This window comes from Benincasa hispida, unplaced genomic scaffold (genome assembly GCF_027475165.1).
Source record: "Benincasa hispida cultivar pf3 unplaced genomic scaffold, pf3_genome.v1.1 HicScf885, whole genome shotgun sequence".
In the NCBI taxonomy this organism is placed as follows: domain Eukaryota; kingdom Viridiplantae; phylum Streptophyta; class Magnoliopsida; order Cucurbitales; family Cucurbitaceae; genus Benincasa; species Benincasa hispida.
This window is the reverse complement of record NW_028327026.1, coordinates 987-8413: the sequence shown is the minus strand read 5'-3', so window position 1 is coordinate 8413 and position 7427 is coordinate 987. Positions and strand designations below refer to the sequence as shown.

The 7427-nt window shown below is 36.4% G+C and overlaps 1 pseudogene; it reads left to right on the top strand.

Annotated features, from left to right (window-relative positions):
* The first annotated feature begins 283 nt into the window (after positions 1–283).
* On the top strand, positions 284–6835 carry LOC150029845 (pyrophosphate--fructose 6-phosphate 1-phosphotransferase subunit beta-like; annotated as a pseudogene).
* The last annotated feature ends 592 nt before the right edge of the window (positions 6836–7427 follow it).

Genomic DNA, 7427 nt, shown 5'->3' with positions numbered 1-7427 from the left:
ATGTGGCAAGATGACTTGGAAGGGAAAATTTAATTTTAATATTTCCCACCTCAGTCTTCCTTCTCCCCCTCTTTATCTCCTCTTATTCTCGATCCTCCTTTTTCATTGTCAAGCTTTACACAAAATTAACTTGCAAAAAGTCATGGTAGGATGTTCTCAAAGCTCTCTTTCTGCCAACTGATACCCTACAACTTCTAACAAAAGCAACCAACTCTACATGCCCTAGCCTTCATAACTTGGTTTTTTTTTTTTTATTATTATTATTTTTTTTTTTTTGTATTCTGTTTGGTAACTGAGTTGATTGATTTCTTAAAGGAAGAGTAGTGACATGCATTGAGTTTTGTTTGTTCTTTTTCTGTGTTTTTTTTTATGATTGTAAATCTCGCTTTTGTTTGGAACTTGAGTTTTACTGAATGCGTTTGAGGCCAGTTGCTACTTCTTAAGGTTTTAGAGTGTTTGATTTGTGTGTTGTATGTGCGTGCAGATGAGATCACGAAGCTGTTTCCTGATCTTTTCGGCCAACTGTCAGCAATGTTGGTGCCAAGTGATTCCAGTTCGGTGCAGGTGAATAAGAAATTGAAGATCGGAGTTGTCTAGTTTGGTGGCCAAGCACTGGAAGGGCATAATGTGAATTTTGGTCTATTTGGTAGGGTCTCATTGTGTCCACATTTATAAATCAAGAATAAATGTTTGCTTTTCTGTTCAAGTTGTGGCTATCTAACAGCTTCTTCGATCTTTGTGAAGATTACCTACAGGTTCATGCAAAAGGAAGCACGTTGTATGGTATCAAGGGTGGTCCTACAGGGATCATGAAATGCAAATATGTGAACTGACTGCACAATTTATCCATCCATATTGCAATTAGGTTAATTTTCTTGAAGGGATTTCTTGCTTTCACTTGTTAGAATTGTTAGTGTGAATATGTGCAGTCTTGATGCGAAGTGATTGTCATTTGAATGCAATTCTTGATGTAAATGCATTTTTCTTTTATCAGGGTTGTTTTGATATGATATGCGGGAGGGATAAGATTGAAACTCCAGATAAGGTGAAACTATTTCTTCCCAGAATTTTCATTTTGGGACGTCTTAGTTGTAGTCAAGGCATTAATTGACAGTTCGGTTCTATTTTCAGTTTAAGCAAGCTGGAGAAACTACTCAGAAGCTTGATCTGGATGGCCTTGTTGTAATTTGTGGAGATGATTCCAACACAAATGCCTATCTCCTCGCTGAAAACTTTACGTATTTTTTAAAATTATGAAATTTGTCTATTGCCTCCCTCCTTTTTGCTCTCTTTCTCACTCTCATTGTCATATATGGATAAGCTTTTGTATGTTATTTTTATTGCAAAAATATAAGGTCGAGTAATTGATTACTCTAGTGTACCTTTTTTTTTTGTGTGCAAGACTCTGTTATTTATATTCCCCTTCTTTCTGTTGTTTTCAAATTAGGAGTAAGAATTTGAAAACCCGAGCGATTGGTTGCCCAAAAACTATGGATGGTGATCTCAAATGCAAAGAGGTCCCCGCAAGTTTTGGATTTGATTTTGTTTGCAAGGTACTCATTTCTCTTCGTAACTGCTTTAGAATCCATATTTCGTTAAGACTCACCTTTGGTGACTGTTGCAAAGTTGAAGTAGTTTCTTCAAGAATTCAAAGAAAAAATGGAATGTCGCATTCATAAGATGAGACTCTTAATATGCTCTGCTGATGTTTATGCAGATATATTCAGAAATGATTGGTAATGTGATGGTTGATGGTCGATCTACAGGAAAATATTACCATTGTAAGTATTTTGCTTAATGAAATTAAAACTAAAAATAGTTCTGAGATGCTGAATGTTCATAATAACTGAATTATTGACATTACAAGTATTTCAAGTTCAGATATGTCTACTTTTTAAAATATATATTTATAAATAAATAAATAATATCAATAATAAAGATCATCTTGTTGCTTCATCCGTAAAAAACAGAGCACTTCTCTCTGCTCAATTTTATTAACCTTCTCTATTTGATCTACCTAATGTGAGATTGTACTTTTTCATTGTTGTGATGTTGATACCTTTTTGTTTCTCACTCAAGTTTCAAGTTTATTATCATATGGCATTAACAGTGTACATATATCCACAGTTGGATGGCTTATGGGTCGTGCTGCTTCTTACATTACACTGGAGTGTGCTTTGCAAACTCATCCAAATATTACTATTATTGGAGAAAAGGTAGCTGCTTTATTTAAACTACTTAAGATAGAAACATTTGTCAAGGAGGACATTTATCTCCACATGCTTTATAATGTGTTTTGCAGGTTGCGGCTAAGAAGCTTACCTTGAAAAATGTTACAGACTACATTGTCGATGTAATTAGTAAACGTTCTGAACTTGGTTATTAATTATGGTGTTGTAGTTATTCCCGAGGGCCTGATTGACTTCATTCCGGAGGTATTCGTCTTGTTATTGTAGCTACTTGGGTTTATTTATTTTGGTTGCATGCTCACTATCCACTAAACCCAAGATTCTTGGGATCAATATGTCATTCTTGAACTGATATCATTTATAACCTGCTTTCTACAGGTGCAGCAGCTTATTTCGGAACTCAATGAAATTCTTGCCCATGATATTATAGATGAGGATAGATTATGGAAAAAGAAATATTATAGATGAGGATAGGTTAGTACACCCAACATATTGAAGTTGTAACCATCCAAACAATCTGACTACATCGATTAGACCACCTGAGAATTCCAACACTGCTTTGGCTCGAAAATGCTCTCTTTTCTCTCCTCTCTCCCTTTCCCTCCCTCCGGCACCCTATTCCGACCTAACTCCCCGCCCTCTCTCATTCTCTGACAAGCTTTGCCTATTCCCACCAACGTCAACCCTCATCTGCAACCCTCGGCTCATCTATCTCTCATGGCCCATCCATCGACCCTCCCCTCCAAGCCTAACTTAGCCGTCGAAGTTATCAACTGTAAGATTAAGGACAACCACTTCTATGCCCTCATCCAAGTTGGTTCAGTAATCATAGAAGATGTGGAAGCCAAAAAGCAAATTTCCTTGTCAAAATCGTAGCTACTTTGGCTTGTAGAGAACATCTCGACCCTTTCGAAACTTCCAACATCTAGCTTCTTTGTCAAAAGCGAGCAAGATGCTTCTGATGTAACCAAGATTTCTAAAATCAGAATCTATTCAAATTGGTTTTTAAGATGTGTATTGTGGCCTGCAGTTGGAGGACGATTCTTCATTCACGTTCCATCAGGAACTCTTAATTCAGGTTGGTATTCCTTCCTTACCTTGTTAAATGATGCTTTGTCCCTCTTTGAAGTTGAACAGGTGACAAAAAACCCTCGCTCAGTCCCAATCTCCTATGTAGACATAGTAAGGGGAAGAATGGTTAAGCCTGTTTTTCCAGAAAAACAGAGTCCCCTGCCCCTTTAGAACACCAAAAAACAGAGCAAATCTAATGTTTGGGTTCTAACTCAAAATTCTCAATCTTCAAAAAATGGAAGACCTCGTGGCAGAATTCAAGCTTCAAGAGGAATAAGGCAAGGTGACCCTCTTTCTCCTTTCTTGTTTCTACTAGTCAGTGAAGTCCTACATGCATTACTTTCCCAGTTTCGAGAAAAAGGCAAGTTTTGAAGGTTTTATTGTTGGAAAAGACAGAATTCATGTTTCTATTTTACAATTTGCGAATGATACTCTAATTTTCTGCCAAGATGACAAAGAAAACTCAGCAACCTAAAGAAAATACTTGAATTATTTGAGTGGTGTTCGGGCTGAAGGTTAATTGGGGAAAATCAGCTTTATGTGGCATCAATATATACCATTTCAAGTTACAATTAGAAGCAACCCTCCTAAATTGCAAGGCTGTCTACCTCCCATTTATGTACCTTGGCCTTCCTTTAGGGGGATACCCTAAACAATTAGCTTTCTGGCAACCAGTGATCGACAAAGTCTAAAGAAAACTGGACAAATGGAAGAGATACAACCTCTTAAAAGGTGGTCGCGCCACCCTATGTAAGTCAGTTCTTTCTCATATACCAACTGACTATATTATAAGCATTAATGGAAGAAGTAAGTTTGGTTGGCATACCAACGGAAAATTTTCCAGCAGCCTTAGAAACCCATTGATTAATATTTCAAGATTTTTGTTAAAAGTGGATTCCTTGGCAGCCTTCAAGGTTGGTAATGGTGAAAGAATAAGCTTGTGGAAAGATCCTTGGTTGGATTTGGTTCCTCTAAAAATCTCATTCCCTAATCTTTTCTTTATCTCCACTAAACCCGAAGGTTCATTACAAGATTATTGGGATGAGATTTCAATATCTTGGACTTTTCCTTTTAGAAGACTGTTAAAGGATGAAGAGGCAGAAAACTTCCAGCTTCTGATTGGAAAACTCAGTCACTATAAACTTAATTCGATTCCTGATAAAAGACGGTGGTCTTTAGAACCAAATGGGGTTTCCTCAGTCAAGTCTCTTGTAAAGCATCTATCATTTTCCTCCCCAATTGGCCAGCCATTAGAATCAACCTTATGGAAGTCTAAGAGCCCTAGAAGGGAGAATATTCTGATTTGGATCATGCTGAATGCCTCTCTTAACAGCGCAGATATCCTCCAAAGAAAGTTACCTACCCTCTATATTTCTCCACAGGTTTGCATTCTTTGTTGGGTAAACACATAATCTCTCTTGCATTTGTTCTTCCAGTATGTTTTTGGAGAATTTTGTTGGACATCTCTCTTCAAGTGCTTTAATGTCAGCTGGGTTCTTGATAATGATTTTAAGGTTAATGTGCTTCAACTCTTGATCGGGCCACGTTTGAAGAAGAAGCCAAGACTATTTTGGACCAACGCAGTTAAAGCTTTGTTATAAAAAATTTGGTTTGAAAGAAATCAAAGAGTATTTCAAGACAAAGCTTCTTCTAGTTCCGCTAAATTTGATATCGCCCATATCAACACCTCCTCCTGGTGCTCGCTTTCCAAAGCTTTTCAAGACTTCTCTTTACAAGATATCAACCTCAATTGGAAAGCCTTTATTTTCCCGCTCTCTTGATTTTGTAATAGCATAGTGATGGTTATTATTTTCAGTTTAACTTTCAGATAATCATTCGGTTGTAGACCTTGTCTTTTGCAAGGTCCTCTTCATTTTGTACTTAGCTTTGGATTCTAGTGTTTCTTGGAGATGATGAGAATGCTAGGGAGATGTCAACCTAGTTAAGATGTCTTAGTGCATTTGCTGATCCGTTTTGAGCTTTTTAGTGTGCTTGATTGTATTGCACATTATGTTTATTTCCTTCTTGTCACTTTTAACATCTTTCATTATCTTAATGAAGTGGATTGTTTTTTGTTCAAAAAAAAAAAAAGAGATAGGTTATGGAAAAAGAAACTTACTACTCAATCTCATCACTTTTTTGAATTTTTCCCACAAGCAATCCAAGAACAATTGTTCCTTGAAATAGATCCACACGGCAATGTCCAGGTAATTGTTTTTTCTTTTTGTTTTATACATGTCTTTCCAAACTGAGTTGGAAAAGAGAAGGCAAGAAGGTGCATATAATGGGCGGCCAATTCAAGGAGTAGTCACATTTCTTTGGGTACTTATTCTATTCGTGCTTGAACTTTTGCCATTTTACTTAAACGCTCCTGTTTAATAATTTAGTGATAACACATATTATATTTAGCACTTGGGTAGTAGGCAAATCAATTGAGATCTAAAAAACATACATGTTGGTAAATGCATTAAGATCTTTTAGATTCATATTTGATAATTAGGGGCACCAAGTATCTAGACTTCCATTATGAACTCGTAAAGAAAATGGCCAATTAAGTGATGGGTTAGGCTTACAGCTAATTGACTTTCAAATGTAAACTTACGAATGATACGAATGAATGGCCATGAGATAATACGAAAAAAATTGTACTTTGCTGGTTACTGCTCTGTGTGTTATCTCTGTTTATTTCTTCTTTTGACTTATAGGTACGAAGGGATGTGTGGTTTACCCGCGAACTTTGATTCAACTTATTGCTATGCTTTGGGTTACACTGCTGGAGCTCTCCTCTAGAGTGGAAAAACTGGACCAATATCATCGATCTGTCTGTTCCACTTCTGGTACCTTCTGATCATTTTAGTCTCTAACCTTTTAACCATTCATTCTTTTTCTTGTTATCAGTTTCCTCCATAGATTTTTTCCTCGTTTCTATTACTTATAAGTTAGTTATGCATACTTGGTAGGAAATTTGGCTGGTCGAGTTAAAGATTGGATGGCTGGCGGAACTGCATTCACTTCGTTAATGGACATGGAGAGGAGACACGGTATGATTTCTTCATGAAAACGTGCATTCCTGTTCTCATGTTTTTTTGAGTAACACGTTAATAATTGTTTTTCTAGAATATTTTTTATGGGGAATTAGAGGGGAAATGACAAACAGAGTATCAACAATCCAGCTAAAATGAGAATAATGGAGCTCACTAGAAGAAAAAAAAAGAAAGATGAAAAAAAACTCCCCAATCTATATTAAAAAGACATTAGTTTTCTAGTTGATGAAACTTAAAAGTTATCTTTTTTCTTTTTTTGAGTATCCAAATATCTTACTAGTTACTAACACAATACTATAAAGACTAGTCAAGGTGCATGTAAGATCAGAAAAACTAGGATAAAATTGGAGTATCATCATGTAAAAGTGGAGTATCTTTTCTCTTAACAATTTTGAAAGGCTTTGGATTGATAAAACATTTTCATGAAGTTTATTTTAATATTTATCATTTGATGATCTCTTTCTAAACGTAGAATTCGTTTGGCAGGTAAGTTCAAGCCTGGGATCAAGAAGGCAATGGTGGAACTAGATGGTAATATGATCTCTTTCTAGAGCAAATTACGTTTCCTATAATCTCTTTCCCAGTCTTACAGTTCATGCCACTCCATTTGTCATGTGAGGAGGTTAGATAAGAATCCTACCATTAATTATGCAAGTTCAAATCTAAAAGAAGAATGGAGCAGGTAGTCTGGATATAGGTATCTTACACACCCAAATTGATGAAAATCGAACCTATTTTTCAAAATTTGGATAAGATATTTTAATTAAGTCTCGGTCAAATTCCATAGCACACCAACGCACGCACAAGCCGCATCGCTTAAGGCATCCTCGTCCATGGGCGCGTCCTTGCCCACCTAACCTCAACGTGAGGCCCGGCCTAGCACATAGCCCATGCACATAGTTCCAATAGAAACACAGAAAATAAACCATGAGCTTTACACAGCTCAGTCAGTGGAATCATAAATACAAGTCTTTTTCAGATCATAAGCATTATATCACGAGTTTCCAATGCAAACCTCCATCATTCCATGAAGCTTTTCACAAACCTACACACACGATAAATTGTTATTATTTCACATCTAAAAATGTTCATCAACCTATGTCCACATAGTTCTCCCTTTCAT